The sequence below is a fragment of the Amblyomma americanum genome, chromosome 3, assembly GCF_052857255.1.
Source record: "Amblyomma americanum isolate KBUSLIRL-KWMA chromosome 3, ASM5285725v1, whole genome shotgun sequence".
Lineage (NCBI taxonomy): Eukaryota > Metazoa > Arthropoda > Arachnida > Ixodida > Ixodidae > Amblyomma > Amblyomma americanum.
Genome location: NC_135499.1, coordinates 36,594,176 through 36,616,265, shown reverse-complemented (window position 1 = coordinate 36,616,265; position 22,090 = coordinate 36,594,176). Strand labels below are relative to the sequence as shown.

Genomic DNA, 22,090 nt, shown 5'->3' with positions numbered 1-22,090 from the left:
GTGACCATTAAAGCTCTGGCAGCCAAAAGCCTGACAGACATTCCGAACAGGATTCTTCAGGCGAACCTGGACGCGTGTCTTGGGACAAAAGGCTTTCGTGGATTCACGTCTAGAACGAAATCTAATACCATCGTTGTGTGGCTCCCGACTTTGGCTGCTGTCGAGCGTCTGCAAGCGCTCAAGTGCATATCGATTACTAGCGAGATCTCGGTGCCGGTCCAGGTGTACCTAGTAGAAGGTTCGGAACTACAACGCTGTGTTGTTTACAACGTCAACGTGGCCGAAGACCCGACGACCCTCCAGCGTGAGCTGTACTGTCCAACCCACCGTGTCATCCAAGCGCGGTATACGGGAAAGGGGCGCTCGTGCATCGTCACACTACAGGGCCCACCAACTCTCCCAGAACGACTTTACTACTATGGCTGTATTCTGCGGCCTCGCCCTTACAAACCGAGTGCTGTCTATGGCTACAGCTGTTTCTGACCTGGTCACATGCGCCGATCATGCCCTTTTGCAACGCAAGATGAGGCTCGGCCACAAGGCACACCGTCTTACAAGTGCGGACTTTGCAAGACTGACGACCACGAGATCACCTCTCCAACTTGCCCAACAAAACAGAAAGCAACTGAGAAGGTTCGGCGTGGGATCCGTAAGCAAGTGCCTCCTAATTAAAACAGAGCCCCGATACAGACATCCAACAGGTTTGCGGCTCTTCAGTGGGATGAAGACGACTGGCCGGAGCTTTCTGAGCCCAATCCACCTGTAGACCCTGCCTAACAGTCGTACAGTGATAAAGTTCGCAAGGATCGCCGTCGCCTTCAAGCTACACAAAAGCACAGCATACTGGAACCTCTGCGTGAGGACATGGCAGCAGTTGACGACCAAATTGCACGCCTTTTAACCGAAGTCTCTAAGCTACGCCAACGCCGGGAACTGCTTGCTCGCCGTAGACAACCAGCGGAATCCCACTCCACACCAATCAATGCTGCAGCGCCTTCGGCTACGTCCAGCCCTCACGCGTTTTTCGCCGACTCTACCAGGTCTTCAGCATTAATGCAGGATAACTCAACAACATCCCTCCTCCGATTTATGGTAAACCAGTTATCTAACCCGACATCAGTTTTATTACAACGCTTGGAAGCCTAATCGAAAATGGCGAGTACACGTTGTTGTGGTTTGCTCCAATGAAACTGCAGAGGCCTCTCCACAAAGCTGGGAGAGCTCAAATCTCGACTTCGCATGAACAAGCTCCAGGTGTGGGCCCTGCTACTGCAGGAGACCAGTGCCTTGCCATCCATTCCGGGCTTTAATGGATACAAGTCTCCTTCAATGAACGACCGTCGTGCGCACACTGTTGCCCCTCCGGAAAAGGCGGCGGTGTACGTTGATGCACGTTTTACTCAAGTTCGCCTCTCTCTAGAAAACTGGTGCACCTCATATCAAGAGGTAGCCGCAGTGGCTGTGAAGCTTCCCAAGGCAACTGTTGTGGTCGTGTCATACTATGTAAGACCCGCCGGTGGAGCTCCTTCCCGCATTAACCTGGGGTGGTTATTAATTCTACGACGACAGCACCTAGGGTGGCCTGTTTTAGTCGGTGGTGACTTTAACGCCCCTCATCCGGACTGAGGTTACCCCGCCGTCCAACATATGCTCCGGACCTTACGTGGTGGTCAGGACCCGGGACTCCATCGTGGCACCTGGAGCCAGACTGCTGGGTAGTGACCACCATCCTATCATCATCGGTCTCCAACAATCAAGGGCCCGGCGATTACGCCGTAGGTGTTCTGTGGTCAATTGGGACACGTTTCGCACCACCGTCGAAGATCTCTCTCTGCAATCATCTGCACTACTTGTGGACTGCTTACAAACTGCGCTGAATAAGGCTACTGCTGTCACCTGGGCGGACGTGAATCGCCCGGCGACGGATGTTGTTCTGCTTAACCTGTGGGCTGCTCGCCGACAAGCGGAGATAGCAGCTTCCCGAGACCCGACTTCTGCGCAAGCACGGACAAGGCTGAATTACCTTACTGCCAAGGCTCGCAGATATGAACGCGATCTCTCGCGACGGCAGTGGCATGCATGGTGTGAGCAGTTCTCGACAAAGTCATCGAATGCTGCTCTCTGGTGAACGTTTCGTGCAATGGAACATTGTTCCCGTCGTCCTGACGCAGCGGCCACAGCATGCTTCGCAGCTAACTTAGCTCCGGATGATTTCGCCAGAGAGGCAGCGCGGAAGTTTTTCCCAAGTATGATGTGTTGCCTCTAAGGGTCATAGGAGCCCCCTTGGCTGCCATTCCAGCATATGTCGATAAGCGCCGAACTACAGCTGACGCCGAGGGAACTGCAAGCGCATTTTCAATGCCCGAGTTGCTTGCAGCAATAGACGAGGCCCGCCGGAAGACTGCGCCCGGTCCGGATTCCATTCCGTACGAGGTATGGATAGAAGGCCTCGTACCAGAAACCTGGAAATTGGCTATTGTGATCCCCAAACCAAAGCCGGGGAAGGCGCCGACAGACCTCGGACATTTCCGGCCTATATCGCGTACGCCAACATTATGCAAGCTTACCGAAAAAAAAGCCTGCCACACGACGTCCTGGTGGCTTGAGCTCCATTGTTTCTACCATCCCGCCCAAGTTGGATTTCGTACGTCAATAGGTACAGAAGATGGACTGGCTGTCTTGGCGTCAGCAGTTCTGGCCTCAACTCGCAGCCACAATGTACGTACTGTACTGCGTTTGAAAAGGCGTACGATATCAGTCATGCTGCTATCCTGGAATCGCTTGACATGCTGCATTTCCCCGTTAGAGTGCGCAATTTTGTTAAATCCTTCCTTGAAGGCCGACACTTTTCCATACTCCTCGGTGGTGAAGCTGTCGGATCATTTGCGCCTCTTCGCGGCGTTTCCCAGGGATCGGTCTTATCGCCAACATTATTTAATATTACTTTTATCCCCCTTGCTTGACGCGTACATAATGTCTTTGAGATTACGTTCTTATTGTATGCTGATGATATAACGGTGTGGAGCACTGACAACGACCTGATGACTCAAGCAGCAGGCCTACAATCAGCCATAGATATTACGTCGACTTTTGCTTTTTTAATTGGTCTGCAGCTTTCAGTGAGCAAAAGCATGTTCGTGTCAGTCGCCAACCGCTGTGGGCGCCGTAAATTGGCTGCAACACCAATTCGTCTCCATCTATCCGGAACTCCAATTCAAGAAAGTTCGACCGTAAAAATCTTGGGCTTGACAATACGCGAGTCAGGAACAGGTACTGCTTGGCTTTCTCGGGATAAAAAGCAAGCAATTCAGGCTTTGGGTCTGATTAGGCGCATTGCTCCTAAAACAGGAGGAGCCCGCTCTCATGTTGCACGACAGTTTGTGCGGGCGGTTGTGCAAGCGCGCCTCGTTCACCAAGCGCAATTCTAGCATTTGACGAGGGCTCAGTGGGATTGTCAAGAAGCTGTTAATCGAGAGGAAATGAGGGTCATCATTGCCTTCCCCGCATTACCCCGATCGTGGCGCTCCAAAAACATGTGCAGCCGAATACACTAGATGAGCTGGTGCAGCAGCGACGCGATGCTCGCCGCCTAAAGTCAAACCTTACACACACAACGTGTGCATTTAGGGCATATGCTTCATCGCCCTCCATTCTACAGCCGCGCCCGTCAGTTCTTCCTCCTTGGCGTTTTGTGCAGCTAAGCGACAACAAGTCAACTGATCTACGTCGGCCATCATCTACTCGCGCGGCATCGTCGTTTTGCGACCAAATTACAGAGCAAGACGCCAATCTGCCGCATGGCTCCATCGTTATGTACGTTGACGCAAGCATCCAGGCCTGCGAAACAACAACAGCAGTTTACTGTCCTTGCAAGCCTGCTCTGAACAAAACGTCAAGGTTTCGCCTCTCAGAACCTTCTTCCTCCTTCTGTGCGGAGATGCTTGTGGTTCAAGAGGCACTTTGCTCTGTGGCCGCCGTTCCCATGCTACCCACGGCCCGCATTGTCATTCGCACCGACGCCCTTCACGTCACACGCCTTCTACAACGAGTCAGTCGCACCCCAGAAATCTGCCAAGGCATCCATCGTCTAGCGGCACGCATGCCGCAGCAAATCCGCATTGAGTGGGTCCCGCGTGACCTCCTGAGCGCACAAAGCCGCGCAGATTCTTCGACCTGCCTTTCGACCCCAACCTCGTCTTTGCCTTGAGTCCTCACTCTGGATGACACCACCCTCCTTTTAACAATTCATATTTGAACAGCGCAATAAAACAACGGGACACAACGAAGAAAGGACACCACAAGCGCTGACTCGCAACTAGATTTTAATTCACGTCCAAGCATCTTAAATACTAAGAACGCCAAACACAAACAAGAGGGAAAAACCAAAAGAAAAACGATACAAAGCTGCTAATCATGCCCACAAAGGTGACAATCAGCACGAGCGCGAGACTACACATCTTGGCCGGATAAAAACATCATCTCTTTATCAGTTAGTGTGACAGAAGGATCACTAATACAGCTATCAGGTTCCAAGCGGATGTGAAAAGCCTCCAAAATTTCCCGCGTTAGGCTGTCATTATGTTTTCCTAGGATGACGGTGTTAGACAACAGAGGGGTGCAAGTACCTTCTCTCCAGTGGCGGGCAAGGTTACAAGAAGACCCATTACCTCGGGACCTGTGGTGCTCACTAAGACGAGCGTTGATGCAACGTCCTGTCTGGCCAATATAACTCAACCCGCAAGTGCACGGAATCCTGTAGACAACCCCCACATTACAGGGCACAAAAGGGTTCTTATGGTTGGTCTGACAACCCCCAGTCTTTTTCTTCGCGGTTGTTGCCTTAGCCTTCTCTTCCACCTGCCTGCAAACACCTCTAAGTTTTTTAGGCGCTGAAAAGACCACATCAACATCGTATCTCGCCGCAACATTCTTCAAACCATGTCCCACACCATGCGTGTAAGGCACCACCACAAACTTCTTTTTTTCCCTTTTTGGCTTATCCCCGCTCTTGATCCATCTAAGAAGCTTATCGCATTCCCTGGAGATCACATGAGAAGGGTAACCACTAGATTTTAATCGGCCAACTAGACGCAAAATACTTTCATTGATTCTTTCAAGACATGACTTGTTCATGGCAGATTTCAGGCTAGAAAAAACAATGCCATTTTTTACCAGTTTTGTGTGGCTTGATTGGTAATTTAGAAAAAACTTGGTAGAGCGAGGGAAATATTCCCAACACAAATGACGCTCTTCCAACAACAGTCTTAAGTCCAGAAATTGAAGTACATCTTGTTTAGGAAGTTCAGTCGTGAAAGTTAGTCCCATCGCGCATTCTCTGAAAACCTTCAGTACATCTACCACGCTACGCGTCAAGTAACCCTTCTTAACAAAAACAATATAATCATCGACATACCGAAAAATCCTCAGAACCAACCCGTCACATCTCCTGTCTATGGATCTGTCTACCCTGGCAAGGAAGATATTGGCTAACACAGGTGCTACTTTAGATCCTATGCACACTCCATCATTCTGCGCAAACGATTTCCCTTTCCATTCAATGACAGTTGAACGGAGGTAAAAAGACAGAATCTCTAGGAAGCTCTCAAGGGACACACCACATCTAGCAATAAAATCAGTTTCATTGTTGTAATCAGCGATGCACATTTTTACACTTTTCATGAGGTCATCATGAGGTAGAGAATAATATAGGTCTTGCACATCAATGCTGAAAGCATCACACCTTCCCGGGTTATTGGATTTTAGGAAGTCAACCAAAGCACCAGAATTAGAACAAGAAAGGAAACAAGAAAGGACAACCTTTTAACAAGAACCTTTTAACAAGAAAGGAAAACCTCCGGCGCCGCACACGTGCTCTTATCCCTCCGTGTGCGGTAATCCTCCTCCGTGGTCTTACCTGTGCAGAGGAGGTTGCGCTTCGGAGGATACGGGTCTGGGTTGCCCTCACTCCAACTGTGACACGCAAGTGGCCGCATTTCAAAGATTTATATCTCCGCCCCGGGTGTCCAGCCTGCAAGAACAGAGACTGTGAGGCGGATATCCACCACCTGTTGTGGGACTGCCCGGCGCTGAAGCCGACGAGAATTCAGCACCTCGCGGTAGTGGGACTCTCACCGGACAATCCGGATTGCTATATTGCCTGGACACAGGGTTCATGTCATCGTTCACTTCTTGATTTCATCAAATCAGCCCACCTTTTTTCATTTATTTAAGCATCTTACTCATCTCTCACTTCATAGTTTTTATGCCCAGAGGCAATAAACATCGCTTAAAAAAAATTGTCTACTCCATTGTAATCAACGACTTAGGTACATTACACGCTGCCACATACCGCCTTGTTTGAGATGGTAAGAGAAGGCATTGATTCCATGTGAGCAGTACGATCCAGAACCAATGCGGATGGATTTCTGGAATTGCTAGCCATCTATTTACGTTATACCTATGTAAAGTTTCATGATAATCTGTACATTCAGTGCAAGGAGTATGCACCGGTTCCTGCGTTGCAGCAATTCTCAGTGACCTTCTGCTGACCTGACTGTCAAAATCGCCAATAGAAGCTTTTCGTGGCACGAATATGATAACGACCTTCCGGTTTGTGTACAACTTCCTAGTAATCCACAACCTAACCAAGGGCAACACAAGGACATTGTTGACATTTTAAGACCTCCGAAGTTCTTGCCAACTTCGAGCTGACCAAAGAAAAGCTAGTGAAAGTACAGTTTCAGTTTCTCAATCTATGACTGTACATCGGAGAGGCCCATATGTGCTTGTGTTATCTTCCGCAGTCGAAAAAAAATGCTATGGCTACAGACGCACTAAAAATGCCCTAAACAGCTTGTGTATTAACCGACAGCATTAAAGTGTCGAGGCCCAACTGACGCGGTTACGTGAAGCTAGTTTCCCAGATTTCCTCATTTGCAGCGTTGGCTTCAAGGTGATGAAAAAAATTTGCCAATCGACCCCAGCGAGGCTTCAGAAAGAAGACGGAAGTTAGCTGTCATGCCATATGTGCACGGTATCAGCCACGCGCTAAAGAAAATGATCGGGCGGGCTGCTGTGAACTTAGCATGCAACGCACCCAGCAAAGGTGCTTCAAAGACCGCCCGGTGTAAGACGAAGCAAAGAGGCAAATTCACAGCATGCGACAGTGACTTGGTTTACAAAATCCCTTTGTCATGCAGAGCATCATATGTTGGGAAAAAAAGGCCGGCGTGTCAACATTAGTCTACTGGAGCATTTCGGCAACACAGGCAGGATGGGGCAGCAAGCAACCGAGACACATGTTGTACAGTGAATGCATTTCGCGCTTTCGATGTTGTAAAATTCTGAGGAAATATAATCGATAGCCCATGCGCGAGATTTATGAGGTGTGCATCATATTTACGAATTAACATTCGTAAGCACATCATTCCTAATGTTAATGAAAAAATAAGTTGACTGGATGTCACGGATTTAGTCCATGATTATATCTGGGTAAATAATCATGCGAGATGTCACAAAATGATGATTCCATGACCTTCGTTCTCGGTATTTTGGATGGTGCTTCCTGTATTTATTGCGAGCAAAGCAATAAATTCATCAGTAGCGCTGTATCTGTGTCATCTTCTCGGTGTCCTGTTACCCTGCGCGGTTTTGCAAAGTATCATGCACCAACTGGCCCGGCGGCTTTCAGTGAAATAGTTTAGTGACCTCGCGCAAATTTTTCTTAATGGCTTTTTGAGTTTACTGGCTACAGACACGGAAGATATATTAACTTGGCACTGTTACCTGCCTTTCAAGATGTAACATACTTGGTATAATAATGAATGCATGCTTTGTGTGGCGTTGAAGCAGACCACTGTCATGGAAGGAGTTGCATCACTGACTTTGACACAGATACTATATTTTCTTCTGTCTCAGTGAATGTTACACCTGTCTTGTCGTTGGTGTGATTGTAAAGCATTACGAAGTGCGCTATATTTTGGTCTGTTGTCGTGGTGTTTTGGGCCTTTTATAGTGAGTTCACTTTCCAGCAAGGCCAGTGGTTTGCACTAGCTTGTAGCAGTTCATGCTGAATTAATTTCATCGCCTGACCACCTTCACTCCATTTCCTGACAGGTAGCTTTCTAGCTCATACTTGGTTTATATAATGCCGTTTAGAGCTATGTTCTCTGAGACCACAAAGGCCTCATTGGAATGGTGTAGAGAACGACAGCTGGCGCTTGCTCGCCATATGGGCAGATTTGATTCTCTTTGTTAGCATTAGCATGCATAATATCACGCATCATTAATGAGAACTATGTTCTCATTTTATAAGGATCATTGAGAAATGCAAACTGATATGAAATGTTGTACTGTTCTTGTGTAAAATGCAGACTCACAACATGCATGCTGTTCTGTGAAGAAAATCCTGATGTGGCTGAGAACCTGTTCGTCGGGGGAGGATGACTACTCAGCAGGCTCATCACTGCGGTTCACTACAACTTGCAGTCTGTCGTGATTATGGATGTTCAGCATAAGCTACTTTATGTTTGCGTACAAGCTATTCCTGGGAGTTAGTGTCACAGTGCAAGCCTTCCTCAAGCTGGTTAATAATGATGCACAGGCATGAATTTTTGATTCTTTCTTCTGAAAAAATAAAAAGAAGTAGATATAACTGCAATTCAATCTTATTTTTGTAGCACCATAACACTAATAAAGCAGGCATGGTGCAGTCATTACTTGGATGGCAGTAAGGAATTCATTCCCGAAGCTTCTTGTGCTTTGTGGATGTCTTTGTCCTGACAGTGAAAATTTTACACATTTCTACGGTATTGTGATTTGCGAGTCAATAAATGTTTTTTTATTGGCGCATTGCCTGTCTACGGCTATGAAGAGCATCAGTAATACAGGTATATTACGTTATGTAAGCATTATAACGGTAAATTTAAAGAGCACTTAAGGAAAGCAATAAATGTGAAAACAAACTATGAACCCATTGCATGCATTTTTCCTGAAGGGTGTAGGGGTGTAAGAAGCGCTGAAACGCCAATGGCTCGGCGGTAATAGCGTGCGAGTCGCCATAACGCCTTTAGGTCATTTTTTTTTCATTTTCGGGCTGGTTCTTTCGCGATCACCCCGCGTGAAAGGTGTATGAAAACACCAAGACTCCCTTCAAGGCCGGGTGCGAGTTAGACACCTGAAAACGCCTTTAGAAGTGTATTTTTTTACAGTGGTATACCCATGGGCGAGATAAACGTCGCGTAACGACTTGCTCTTTCTGTCAGGGGCACTTGCCAGTACCCCGCGTTAAGTGAAGGCACAGCTGGTCGCGTTTTATTGCATTTAGCCGGCGGTAATCAATGCAAGGTCTAGGGGCCCTTGCCAGGTACCGGCACTAGCATGAGGGGAGACGTATATTCGCTCTCTGACGGAACTATAAACCCCAGCTCTAGCACCCGTTCTATTTCAGAAGCTAAAATTTCCTTCTGCTGCGGAGAGAATCGATATGGTCTAGAGCGAATGGCTTGGTCTGATGTTAGTTAAATGTCGTGTTCTATTAAATCAGTTCTCCCTGGCTGGTCCGAAAAAAAAAACAGCCTGAAATTCGCACAGTAGTCTCTCCAGCTCTTCCCGTTTTTTCTGCACTCACATTCTCCTCTGTACGAATCCTCTCGAGCAGGTTTTTGAAGGGGTGTGATTCGATCTCGCCCCCTGAAAACAAAAATTCTGTCTCCACTTCTTCTGGTACATTTAGTGCAAGGTGGACAATGGCTTCGCGTTCCCTGTAAGGCTTCATGAGATTCGAGTGATAAACCCTCGTTTCCCTTTTTCTCCGGCCTGCCATCCTAACCACATAGTTAACATCGGATAGCTTTTCAACTACTTCGGCAGGCCCTTCTCACTGAATAGCGAGCTTGTGTGCCCGTGAAGCAGCTAAAATCAACACTTGGGGCCGAATTATAAAACACTCCTTAGCATACTAAAGGCACCTCACGCAACGTAAGGCGACCTTATGTCAATTTTGAAACGCCCCTCACTAAGGAGCCCTGAGTTAGGGCCTCCTTTGTGCTTCCCCACGCTGAGCGAGCCGGCATGCAACCTTCACGCTCCTTTACCTGACGGCAAGCTTCTCTGCAAAGCTCTGCACGCGGTATGCTCTTTTGCGCACGGCTACGGCGTGCCTGTGCGCAGCGCGGACGAGCGCCGTGTTTTTCTCCGACTGTTCCCCATGCGTGCAGTGGGTCGAGGCGCCGCTCTTCAGCTTTCCCGAACAAGGTGTTCCCGAGTACGTCCGTGTTCCTGTGCCGCAGGAAACAGAATAACGCAGGCACTGCCGTCCGTCACCCGAGACGGCAGCTTTGAAAGATACGTCAGGTTCTTGCGCCGCGCACGTGAACTTTGGCGCGCCCGTGTTTACGAGCTGCCGCCGAATTCTTGGCTCGATAGCGCTTTTCAAAAACAAGCTGTGCTGGCTATTCTGGAAGAGCTGCAGCTGCTTGCGAGTGCCGACAATACAGGATCCCCGCTACCGCCCGCCCTGAAGCTCCTGATCACGCTCCGGTTGTACGGTTCTCAGCCTGCTCGGCCTGCTGTCAACAGAAGAATGTGTGCGTCTCGTTCGGAAGTACGTCCGGCTGCCGAGTGCTTTTGAAACAAAGACGACGATGACAAGATTTTACGGCATCGGAGGTTTCCGCGGTGTTACTAGGTGCACTGACTGTATGTATGTGCAGCACCGGTGGAGAAGTGTACAAGAACAGGAAAGGTTTCTTCTCGATAAATGTGGAGGTAAGTAACATTTATTGCTCTCAGATATTTCACATCTAGTATACCTTTTGTTGTTGGCAAGAAATGCGAATTCGTCTCCAGAAAAGGGCCTGTTGCTTTGTGACGGCTTGCAGCAGTGTTGAACGGTACACATCAATCAAGGACGTGCATGTAGGGTTATGCGACACAAATGCTTTGTGTCGTCATGTGGAACTCTCTCATCATCATCATCATCATCATCAGCCGTACTACACCCACTGCAGGGCAAAGACCTATCTCATGTCTATCTAATTAACCCTGTCCTTTGCCAGTTGCATCCACCCTTTGCCTGCAAAATTCTTAATCTCATCCGCCCACCTAACCTTCTGCCACCCTTAGCTACTCTTACTTTCTCTTCGTATCCACTCCTTTACCCTTAAGGACCAGCGGTTATCGTGCCTTCGCATTACATGCCCTGCCCAAGCCCATTTCTTTCTCTTTATTTCTACTAGGATGTCATTAACCCGCGTTTTTTCCCTCACCCACTCTGCCCGCTTCCTGTCTCTTAACGTTATACCTACCATTTTTGTTTCCATGGCTCGCTGCGTTGTCCTTAAGCTGAACTCTTTTTGTTAGCCTCCACGTTTCCGCCCCGTACGTGAGTGCCGGTAAGATACAGCTGTTGTACAATTGTTGTTGTGGAACTCTCTTGAATGGTGATACTCCCTTCCTTAATACATTTATTAATTCCTCTTAATTAATTGCAATTATGCTATCACAGTGATTTCCTAACATTAATTAATGATCAGTTATGTCAATTACTGATGACTATTGATGACCTTGAATGACAATTGGTTTGATTGACAGGTTGAGCCGACACTTGTACACATTTCCAGCCGACAGGTCTTGCACACACTCATGAGGCATGAAAGGCTGTTGCCTTAAAAATGTTATGAGCCTGGTGTAGGTTCACCTATGTTGAATAGTTTACAAGGCGACAGGGTACACTACATTTGCATGTACTCTACGTGGAATTATGCTCACACACCACAAGCCTTGCAATGCCCTTATTTCCCGCAGCCCTTCACCGTCAACCTAACCTGCCTGGCTCGGGTTGGCATAGCTGGCTGTCAAATTAGCCCTGGTACGTCTGGCCGAGGAGATGCTCAGTGCTTAATTTGTCGCCAAGTAAAGTGTTTGTTTCTTTCATGTGCCACAATGGTCTGAATATCCTCTTTTTGTTTCATTTACAGGCTATCACATGCTCCAAACTTCAGTTTTATGGCGCTGTGTGAAGTTGGCCTGGTTCTGTTCACGATAACCGCATATTCTGTAACATCCGAGTAATGGCGAGCTACCAACAAAAGGCAGTACCTTCCGTCCTCCTTGGAAATCAAGGATGCGCGTTTGCCCTTCCTGATGACGCTACTCAGGAACCCGCAAAGATGTGCACAGAAAATGCAAGAGAAACAATTTTGCAGCATTGGTGTGTAATATGCATGTGTTAATTTTCTTGCTTCCGGCAGGTACAACAGGAGCCATATTAAGACGCGGAACTCAGTAGAGCGAGCATTTGTATTGTGGAAGAGGAGATTCTTGTGCTTGGGAAAGAAGCTTGAAACTAAGACGGAACGGTCAGCTGCCATCATAACGGCGTGCGCAGCACTACATACCATTTCGTGTACCCTGAGGGACCCAGTTCCAAATGGCGACGAGTCCGAGCACGAAGATGTTGAAGGACCATGCCCCCCGACACCCATCTGGGCTCCCAGCTGAGAGCACGACTTATTCAGCGGTGCTTCACTAACAACCAGAGTGGAGGTAGCAGTGAGAAGGACTCTGATTAGAGGTTAATTTGTGTGTTGAGAGCTTTGAAGTGCAGGTGAATATCAGCATGAACGGAGAATGCTGCAGGAATGCTAAAATGACCTATACAGTTGCTAAAGGGTTGAAAGACAGTGGCACAATACTAGGCACAATGACTTTATTCAGTGCTGCTTTGCAGAGAGAGCCTATAGTTGCATGGTAAGTACAGCTTGCTTAAGCTTCAGTGTTTTTTCTTTTTCTCGCAACACATGCATCATCTTATGAATTGCACTTCTTTTTGTTCCTCTCAGCGTATTGCTGCTCTTTTAGCGCATGCTCATCTGCAATAACTTTCAGCCTTGACTGATGTTCGATGCACCTTTGTGTCCGCTCATCCTCTCTAGCCTGAAGCCGTGCCTCAACGTCTGTCGACAGAGCTTGCTCCATGGCGGCAACCTGACCACTTTGCCGACGGTGAACCGCTGGCTTGGTTTCTGTGTCGTCGCTGTGTGTAGACCTGGGGGGCTTCCTCTTCCTCTTCGGCTGCCAGCCGGGCACTGCTGACAGCAGGTGCTGGCCAGCTGTGGAGCGCTTCATCCACCATTTGGCTGCCATTAGCTTGGCTGTCCTGTGTGTATTCAGCAAGAAATTGTGATAAAGCGTTTCAATATATTCTTGATCAAATCAAGCAAGTAAATGCCACTGAACAAAACAAGACCTCTTTTCTTGGTGTCTCAAGCACAAAGACTACAGCCTATCGTTACTGTATTTACGCGACCGTTTACCGGGTCCGGTTAGTGATATCTACGCATGCGCGGCCATTGCTGGGCCGCTAACACTTTACGGGATCTCTTTTGGCGTTGCGGAGAGTTAGCATTCTCGCGTAAAAAAACATGGCGGAGCCCTGCACGGCCGCTTCGGACCAAAAACAGCACCGCCGCCGCATTCTTCGGCACAATTTCTCGCTATAAATGAAGGATTTCGCTTTTAATTCGCATACTCTCAATTATACGTCGAAGTTTGAGTAGCAACTAGCCCATGTTTTTGAGATCATTTGGCGATTTTTGAGCAATTAAACCTAACTATACATAGCCAAAATAACACTGCTGCAGCTCTTCAATTTTGTGCCCGCATTTTGCTATATCTTCAGTTTTCTTCCTAAAATAAAAGACTGGAAAATAAAAGTTGCTCCAGCCCAGTCTCGGACGGTCTCGAGGGGAGCGCGCGCTTTTCTTCTTACGGCCTCCGCAATGGGGTCTGTTTCCGCCTCCCGCCGCACCTCGGTGGGGTTGCCACTGCCCCACCGCTCCGCCGCTGCGACCGCCGTTCACTCCGAAGGAGAACGCGTTCTCGCTCCCAGTCCGGCCTCAGCCCGCGTCAGTGGTAACCGTCAAGCCTTTATATTTTGCCTCTTACGCTTTACGCAAAGACCGCATCGTCAGCCACTTTGCCATGGGAGAAATCTGAAACAACGGATTAACGTTTGCGCTCTATCTCCTTAGCCCGACTGTGTATGGTCGAACGTGTGCTTAGGGCACAGACGTCAACACGTTCTACCCTTATATTTGGCTAAAAAGCAAGGGTTTCAGCTTCGATAGTTCGTCTTCTGGCAGGTTCTTTATGAGTGCGTAGAATGATATGCGGCATGTAATACTTGGATGGCACGTTTCAAAGCGTAAAGGATTCTGCAGAGCAAATATAGCTCCTGAAATTTCAAGCTCAACTGCTTTAACATTTGAATAATAGCGCCTTTATCAAGAATTCGTGGTGCTACCCAGGAAAACGCGTCATGCCATTCGCGAAAGGAAAGGTTATAGACGGAACCCAACCCTGGCTGCAGGAGCAGAGCACGCTGCAAGCACGCGACGTCCAAGAATTCCTCTTGGAAAGGCATTTTGTAAGTTTGGCGGCGTCTCACGACCGCCCGTCTCACCCCATGACAACGCAAAAATTAAGTCACTTGTTTACAGTAACTACAAGCATGAAATAACTGCCAGCAAAGAAAAAATAGTTAGGAACTGCGCTCTGTCTTGCTAAAATCGGAGTTTACGAGCTAGCAGACTTGTCTGAGAGGCGATGACTACCAGCTTTGTATTATTCTCCTGCACATCTGTAGCCTCATCATCTCTTTCGATAAACCTCCCGTGAGCATGAACTTTCCTCACGTCATTCAGGAAACAAAGCAGCACCGCAAAAAAGTTTTTCGCAACTTAACGGAGCTCCGCTAAACCTCACAGCAATGCGCGTTATACCAGCTGGCTTAGCTTATTATGTAAGGAACTAAAAATGAACATTTGCAATGCTTTCATGTTAGTAAATGTCCCTGAACTTAAGAGAATAGAGGTCATTGGACATTCAAGTGCATAACCTGAGGTCTTTTGCAATGATATTTTGAAAAAAATATTTCAGGCAGTTTCAGGAGACGCCGCAGGTTGAATATACGTGGACAACAAAAAATGCCGCTCTTTATGGTAGCTTAAGTCACTCATTGGGCGCACATACTTTCTGAAACTGCAATACTCAGTACGCGTCAGTATCTGGGGCAGCATACGCAGCTTGTACTGGTTGCCTCTGTTACGTTCTGTTAACGTTAATCAGGCCAGAATGACGACAAGGAAGCTTGCGTCCAACTCGAAAATTGTTAGTGGGCTAACTCGTGTCCTCAAAGAGAGAGCACGCACTTCGGCGGCGCAGCGACAAAACAGTGCTCGGTAAGCGAAGGTGAGAATGACGGTCGCTCTCGGCCTTGCAAAATTTAAAGGTGAAACACGCCTAATGCGCTTACGGCAGGTTTGAGAAGTACTTTGGTTTGGGCTAGTTGGTGCATAGCTTCTGGATGATGTCAGGACGGCGCGAAAAGAACAAGGACAAAAGAGGCACAAGAACACAACAGGACAGGTGCCAACTTGCAACTGAGGTTTATTCGCCCAAACCCTTACATTTTATGAAGCAACCAAGCCGTATCGCAGAAGCCTATCACACAAGAATAAGAGATTGTAAACAACAATCAGAATTCAGGAAGTAGGTGCTACTTCTAACGGACCGGAAGATACATACACATTCAGCACTGCACCCCATCAAAGCTGTCAAAGATCTGTACTATGACTGAACCGGAGAAGAAACGACCGGTTTGCCATATTAAACATCAAAAACAGTTCACCAAATGCAGGTCACAAGTTGTGTATCAGATTTCTTTAAGCTGCGGTCTCGTTTACATAGGGCACGGTCGATGTTTCCATGAACGTGTCAGAGAACACTTACGGAATGTGCGCAACCAACATGGAAGCTTCCTTGCAGACCACTGCAAAACTTGCAAATAGTGTCGTCCGGAACTAAACAGAACAATTTTTCTGAAGAGTGGAAAGACAAATTGGAGCGAGAAGTAGTAGAGGTATATTTTGTTAAGAAAGCGGGAAGCGCATGCGTTAGTAAACCATCCATTTCAATCAGTGATGCTGAGGTGGCTTTTCTCGAAAGCTGTCTTTAGGTTTTAATGTGTTGAAGTTTTCTCTGCATAGTTTGTTGTTCCTGGATGTGTTTTAACAGCCAAACGAAAATTGTGTAGAATTCAATACTTTCAGTTCTTTTACGCTGAGAGGATATCTCGAAGGTTTTAAGTTTTGACCCTTGTTTTAGTACTTTGACGCTGAGAGTACTTTCAAAGCTTTTAAGTTTTCATGTCCACCATTTTGTCCGAGTTTGTTTTTGGTCTTTCATGCATTATCACACGATGTGTTAAAGCAGGAATTTTGATATTGCGATCTGTTTGTCTTGGCTAAGCGTGTGCCTGTGTTGTGAGGATGAACTGCTTTCCTGTTGGTTTGGCGCACGGATAATCATGGGACTTAGTCAAAAAAAGTTTGCTTTTTTAGGAGTGTAGTGCTGAATGCATGTATGTATCTTCCTGTCTGTTAGAAGTTGCACCTACTTCTTGAATTCTGATTGTTGTTTACAATCTGTTATTGTGTGATAGGCTTCTGCGATACGGCTCGGGTGCTTCATAAAACGTAAGGGTTTGGGCGAATAAACCTCAGTTGCAAGTTGGCGCCTGTCCTGTTGTGTCCTTGTGCCTCTTTTGTCTTTGTTCTTTTCGCCCCGTCCTGACATCATCCAGAGGCAGTTTTGAGCATAAAGAGAGACTTGCACGCGGCTACAGTCATTCCAGAGAAATCTGGTGGCCTCTCGTTTGACAACAAAAGCTGAATTTCGAAGCAGTTTGTGTTAAGCCTAGTTAGAATGTTAGCTCTGGTTTTGTGATGTTTTTCTTTAAGTTTGGCCAGCTAGCATAACGCGTTTACGCTTGCCCTTAGTTTTTCATCTATGGTGCAGATTTAGGATTTAACTGCAGTTAAATATTCGGCACTAATTAATTCGGGCCGATAACTAGCACACCTCATTTGCACTAACCTAAGCTTTCGAAAGGTATATGACTCGATACTACAATGCAAAGGGTGGTTTTGATTGCATATAGCTCAATAACGCTAATTAATAGGTATCGTAAACTAATTCAGAGCATTTGCATCCATTATAAGCTTTTCAACGGTATATGACTTTAGCAAGGTGGAAAGTTGGGCTGGTTGGTGCATGATTTTGCGGCAGGAACAGCGCAGCACGAGACAAAGCGTCGTGTCTCTCCTGTCCCTTCTTTGTCTCGTGCTGCGCTGTTCCTGTCGTAAGGTATACGACTTCATCGTCTAGCTCATTGTTTGGTTTTTAGCAAATTAACTAATTAACGCAGATTAATGTGGATCGCTGCCTAGCACGGTGCCATTACAGTTGGCCTAAGTTTTCCAACTGTATATGACTCGATGCTGCAGCGCAAATTTGGGTTTCAATTGCAATTTACTAAATATCAATTAATTTGGCTTACAGTAATTAGTCATAATAAGTATATAATTAACCAGTGATCCAAACTCACGGTTTACCACGTGACATATACTATGCCTATACTCATAGCTTGACAGTAGCGAAACTGACTTAGTCCCGCTTTGACCTTCTCTGATCTTGAAGTTCAGAGCACCAGCCCGGGTCGTTTTCCGAAGTTTTACTGCGGCGACAGAGTTCATGCTCTAAAAAACAAACACAGACAAAGTTAGAGGCAGTACTAAATCAGGAGCACAAACTAAAACATCTTATCATGTGACTTAAATGTCTGCAGTACCGAGCTCGCCTGAAGGCTTTGTTTACGTCAGTATTCCCCATTCACACAGTTCTAAGAAACCATTCTATTCATGAACGCTACTTTCGGCATTCTCAATGTTTTTCTTGCAATTTTTCAAAGATTTTGTGCACTCCTGGAGCGCAGAGCTGGCCCAAAAACACGCGCTTCGCTCACTGCTGCGGTCGGCCGGTGGGCGCCAAGGAGAAAAAGCGTGTCGTGCGCAGAGCTCACAGCCGCCGCGCGAGGAGAATCGAGGAGGAAAGTGCGACGCGGAGGAGAGTGTCACTACTTTCAAATTATCAAGGGGTTTCATCGAGACCGGCCGTGCCAGAGTCAACGTTGGCCAGAGTTCACGTGGCTTTACTTACTGTCATTAGATGGCGCCGCTATGTTTACATCCAAAAATGCATCCAAAGAAGCGACGAAGCGGCACCGCAAACCGAAGGTGTCGCAGTTGCGCTTTTTACGGCGTTCGCAACGCAATGAGCGCTGCGTACGCAAGCTTACTTAGTTCTGCGAAGTAAAATTGTCCATTTGCCAGGGCAGGCCATATGCCTAGTTTCGCGGGCGTATTTGAAAAGCCGCTGAGCTGGCTGTTCTGGCTGAAAGGTTGTGTATACGTCTTTGTATGCAGTTGCATCTAGCATCTCACTTCGAAGAAATGCTTGCAATGCGTCCATAATTTCGTTTGAAATAAAAGCTGGGACATCAGCCGCCATCATCATCATCATCATTATCATCACTCATTTTAGCCTTGCGGTAACTTGCTACGGAGCAGACGGTATGCTAAAACGTCTTTAAGCGTGCACAGCGCTAACCGGAAAGTCCGGCAACAAGGTACACGGTAACGATATGTTATAACTCGAGTGTCGCTGGCGCTTTTTTAAGTAACGCCAAAGTTTGAAGTGCGCCGCTGTCTTCTTTCCGTATCAACATATGGCTTTTCCGGTTCCGATTTTCGTTTTGCGCCGGAAGACGGCGGCAATTTTGTATCTGCTCGCATGGACACCGGACCCCGTCAAGTCGTTATCCGTCGCACAGGTTAATCACGGTCGCGCTCATTGTTTTGCCGAAACGATGATCTACCGAATGCAAGTGTCAGCGAGGTGCGAAGGCGCACCACGGCTCCGATCCCTGTCCCTCGGCGTCGGTCAACTTGGCGGCTTGAACACTCGGAAATTTGGACCCTTTGCACCCGGTGTAATCATCCCATGCGGGCACGAACCGCTAGCGCGATATGCTTCTTTTTTCCGACATTGAAAAAATAGTACCCAAACAGTAATACGGTGATGGCTGAAAGCAGCAGCGATGCAACGCAGCCACAGACTCGCCCCGAGAACCGAGAAACAAAATGGCAGCGCTTCCGTTCAAGACCGGAAGTGGGAAAGCTGTTGAGGTGGAAGAGCCGTGTGGGAGAGGGATTGGCGCTTACTAATCTGGTTGGCAGAAAACTTCATAGAGGGGCTTTATTTTAGCGTTGCGGAGAGTTCGCTCGTAAACAAACATGGCTGATAACGAGGCGCCACGTCAACCAGAGCAAACACATATCTATTGCCTCTGGCGGAAACTGGAAAGATTGGCCCGACAATGTGAATAGCCACTTTTTGAAACGGTATGTCGATGGCTGGCACCTTGCCCAGAGGTACGGGACCAACTCTACCCTTCGGAACTGTGCGCTGGCACACGTCACATGAGCGAACAAAGCGTTTAATGTCACTCTGGACACCTGGCCAGAAAAACTGCTCGGTGAACCTGGACACCGTTTTTTGAACACTCTGAGGACATCCTAAGCGTAACACTGTATCATATCGTTCGGTAACACCAGCAGTTGGACCCGCCTTCCTGAGCTAAATATGCATTCCTTGCGCAGAAGACCGTTTACCAATCGATATTCTAATGACGCACGACTCCTCTTTCTTTTCACTTTTTCCCCGAATCTTTTGAAGCAGGCTTTCAAGCTCAGGTCTTCCCGGAGAACAGCGAAAAGATGCTGCTACGAGCACCGCAACCTCGCCGAAGATGTCGACACCGATCATACTGCAGCAGCTGCGGGTGTAGCTAACTTGCAATGGATCCCTAGGCGAAGACCCTGAAGAATGGTTGGACCAATTTGAGCGCGTGGCGTCATTCAACAAGTGGGATGATGCGCCAAAAATTGGACACATGTTGTTCTCATTGGATGGCTCCGCACGCACGTGGTACGAAAACTACGAGTAGTTCCTTACGACATGGAAGCTATTCAAGAGAAAACTATTCAAGGTATTCACTGCAGTGTCGTGAGGAAAGAAAGAGCCGAATGACTCCTCGAGTCTAGGATCCAGCTTTCGAATGAGCCCGTCCGCGGTTACGTCGAGGAGATGAAGCGCCTATTTCGCCGCGCCGACCCCTAGATGACCGAGGAAAAGAAAGTTCGATTTTTAATGCGCGGCGTAAAAGAACTCTTTGGCAGCCTCGTCCGCCAGCCGCCAAAAACATTCGAGGAATTCATGCAAGAAGCCTGCACGATTCAGAAGACCCTCGACGTCCGAGCTCGGCAGTACAATTGCCCTTCCTCTGCCTGTGCATTCCGTTCGGACACGACGGCCACCACCAGCGACAGCTTGCGGGAAGTTATCCGCGAAAACGTCCGAGGGGAGCTACGCCGATTACTGCCATCCTCCCCGCAGCCACAAGCAGCGAATCTGATGGATGTGGTACGGGAAGAAGTGCAACAGGCACTTGGCACCCCGACGGCCGCAGAACCCCAGGCCATGACCTACGCCGCTGTAGTAATGACTCCTAAGCCCCAACGACAACCCCTGCATCCTGTCCGACATGAACAACTTGTTCCCGAACGCCACCTCCCTGCCCCCGCCCGCCCAGCCTACTACCGACGCTCAAGCCCCAGGAAATGCGAGGAAATGCCTGGAGGACTTCCGACAACCGGCCGTTGTGCTTCCATTGCGGTGAGGCCGGCCATATTATACGTCACTGCCCGTACCGACGTATCCGTCTTCGAGAATTTTCCGTTAACGCCCCACGACCAAGCTTGGGCCAACGTCCGCAGGAAATCGACGAGTACCTGCGTCGAAAGGAGTACACGCCGAACCGCCTTTCGAGCTCACCATCGCCGTCAACCTCGCGATTTGCGTCGCCACGCCGCAGCTACGCAGTCGCGATATGAGGAAGGTATCCCAGCCTCCATAGGGGAAACTAAAGACAGCAACCTCTGGAGGTGAGGTCGCTCACGAGCGAAACGCCGAAGATCCTCCACCGACCACTTCCTGTGAAGACGCTGCACCCGCTACGCCGCATGAAGACGCTACACTCGCTGCACCAAAAATCAGTTTGGAGAAGGCGCCGATATTATTCTGTTGGGGGACATGAATGTCCACATCGAGGATCTGGATGGATACATATATTGTAACGGGAAGTTGATGCTAGACTTCTGTAAGCGACACAACCTAGTTGTTGTAAATAGAGGAACTAAGTGTGAGGGACAAATCACGTGGGAATCCCGTAAGAGGCAAACGACCATTGACTACTGCTTAATCTCGCAGGGGATGTATAGCAAGCTCGCAATAATGGAAATAGACGAAGAGGGGAAGTAAAGCCTCGGTAGTGATCATAAGAGTAGTAGTCTACAGTTTGGAGCTGTGCTCAGAAGAGAAATAAATGGGAGTTAGAAAGAGTACGCAAAATTAAATGACGAACAAATAGCGCAAATAGTGGCCTGCATAGAGGAAGCAATAAATACACATCCCATGGAAAAGTGGGATTATAATAATTTAGAACTACTCACTGAAGATAAAACAAGTAAAAGGAGTAAACCGCTGGAAAGAAAAAAGCCACGAGATGGTGGAATAAGGAAATTAGGGAGGCCATCAAGCGACGACGGTTGGCATCACGGGAACACAGAGAAGCAAAGAGGGCGCAGTTCTCTGAAGAGGAAATAAGCCGAAAATGGGTATCTTATCGACAAAAGAAACAGCAAGTGCAGGTCCTCGTCCAGGCTAAAATAAAGCAGTCCTCTGGTCGCTGGCTGGCTGAAGTTCGCGATGCAACTAAAGGGGGGCCAAGAAAATTCTGGAACCATATAAGCTGGCTGGGCAAAGCGAATCACAGAAAGCAGGAACATATTCACGATGCTGAGGGAAAATGTTTAGAGGGAGATGAGGCTGTGAACCACATTTCATCAGTGATAGCTGAGTCATTTAAGAAAGACGATAGAGTAATCACCCCAAATGAGGGAGCAACACAGGACATCACAATAGAAAACAGCGTGGAACTGACTAATCTTAACTGGAAAAAGGCGGAAGCAAATATTCCAAGATGTACGTCCGCATGGATCGATGAAATTCCAATCAAGCCAATTATTGAATTTTTCCCAAGAAAGATATTTCCGACCGATTTCGATAA

The 22,090-nt window shown here is 47.8% G+C and overlaps 1 long non-coding RNA gene across 1 annotated transcript; it reads left to right on the top strand.

Moving 5' to 3' along the window:
- The first annotated feature begins 10,214 nt into the window (after window positions 1-10,214).
- On the top strand, window positions 10,215-13,222 carry LOC144122913 (uncharacterized). The gene is made up of 4 exons (XR_013312942.1): window positions 10,215-10,767; window positions 11,806-11,869; window positions 11,979-12,211; window positions 12,936-13,222. It is a non-coding gene; the product is annotated as an uncharacterized LOC144122913 (long non-coding RNA).
- The last annotated feature ends 8,868 nt before the right edge of the window (window positions 13,223-22,090 follow it).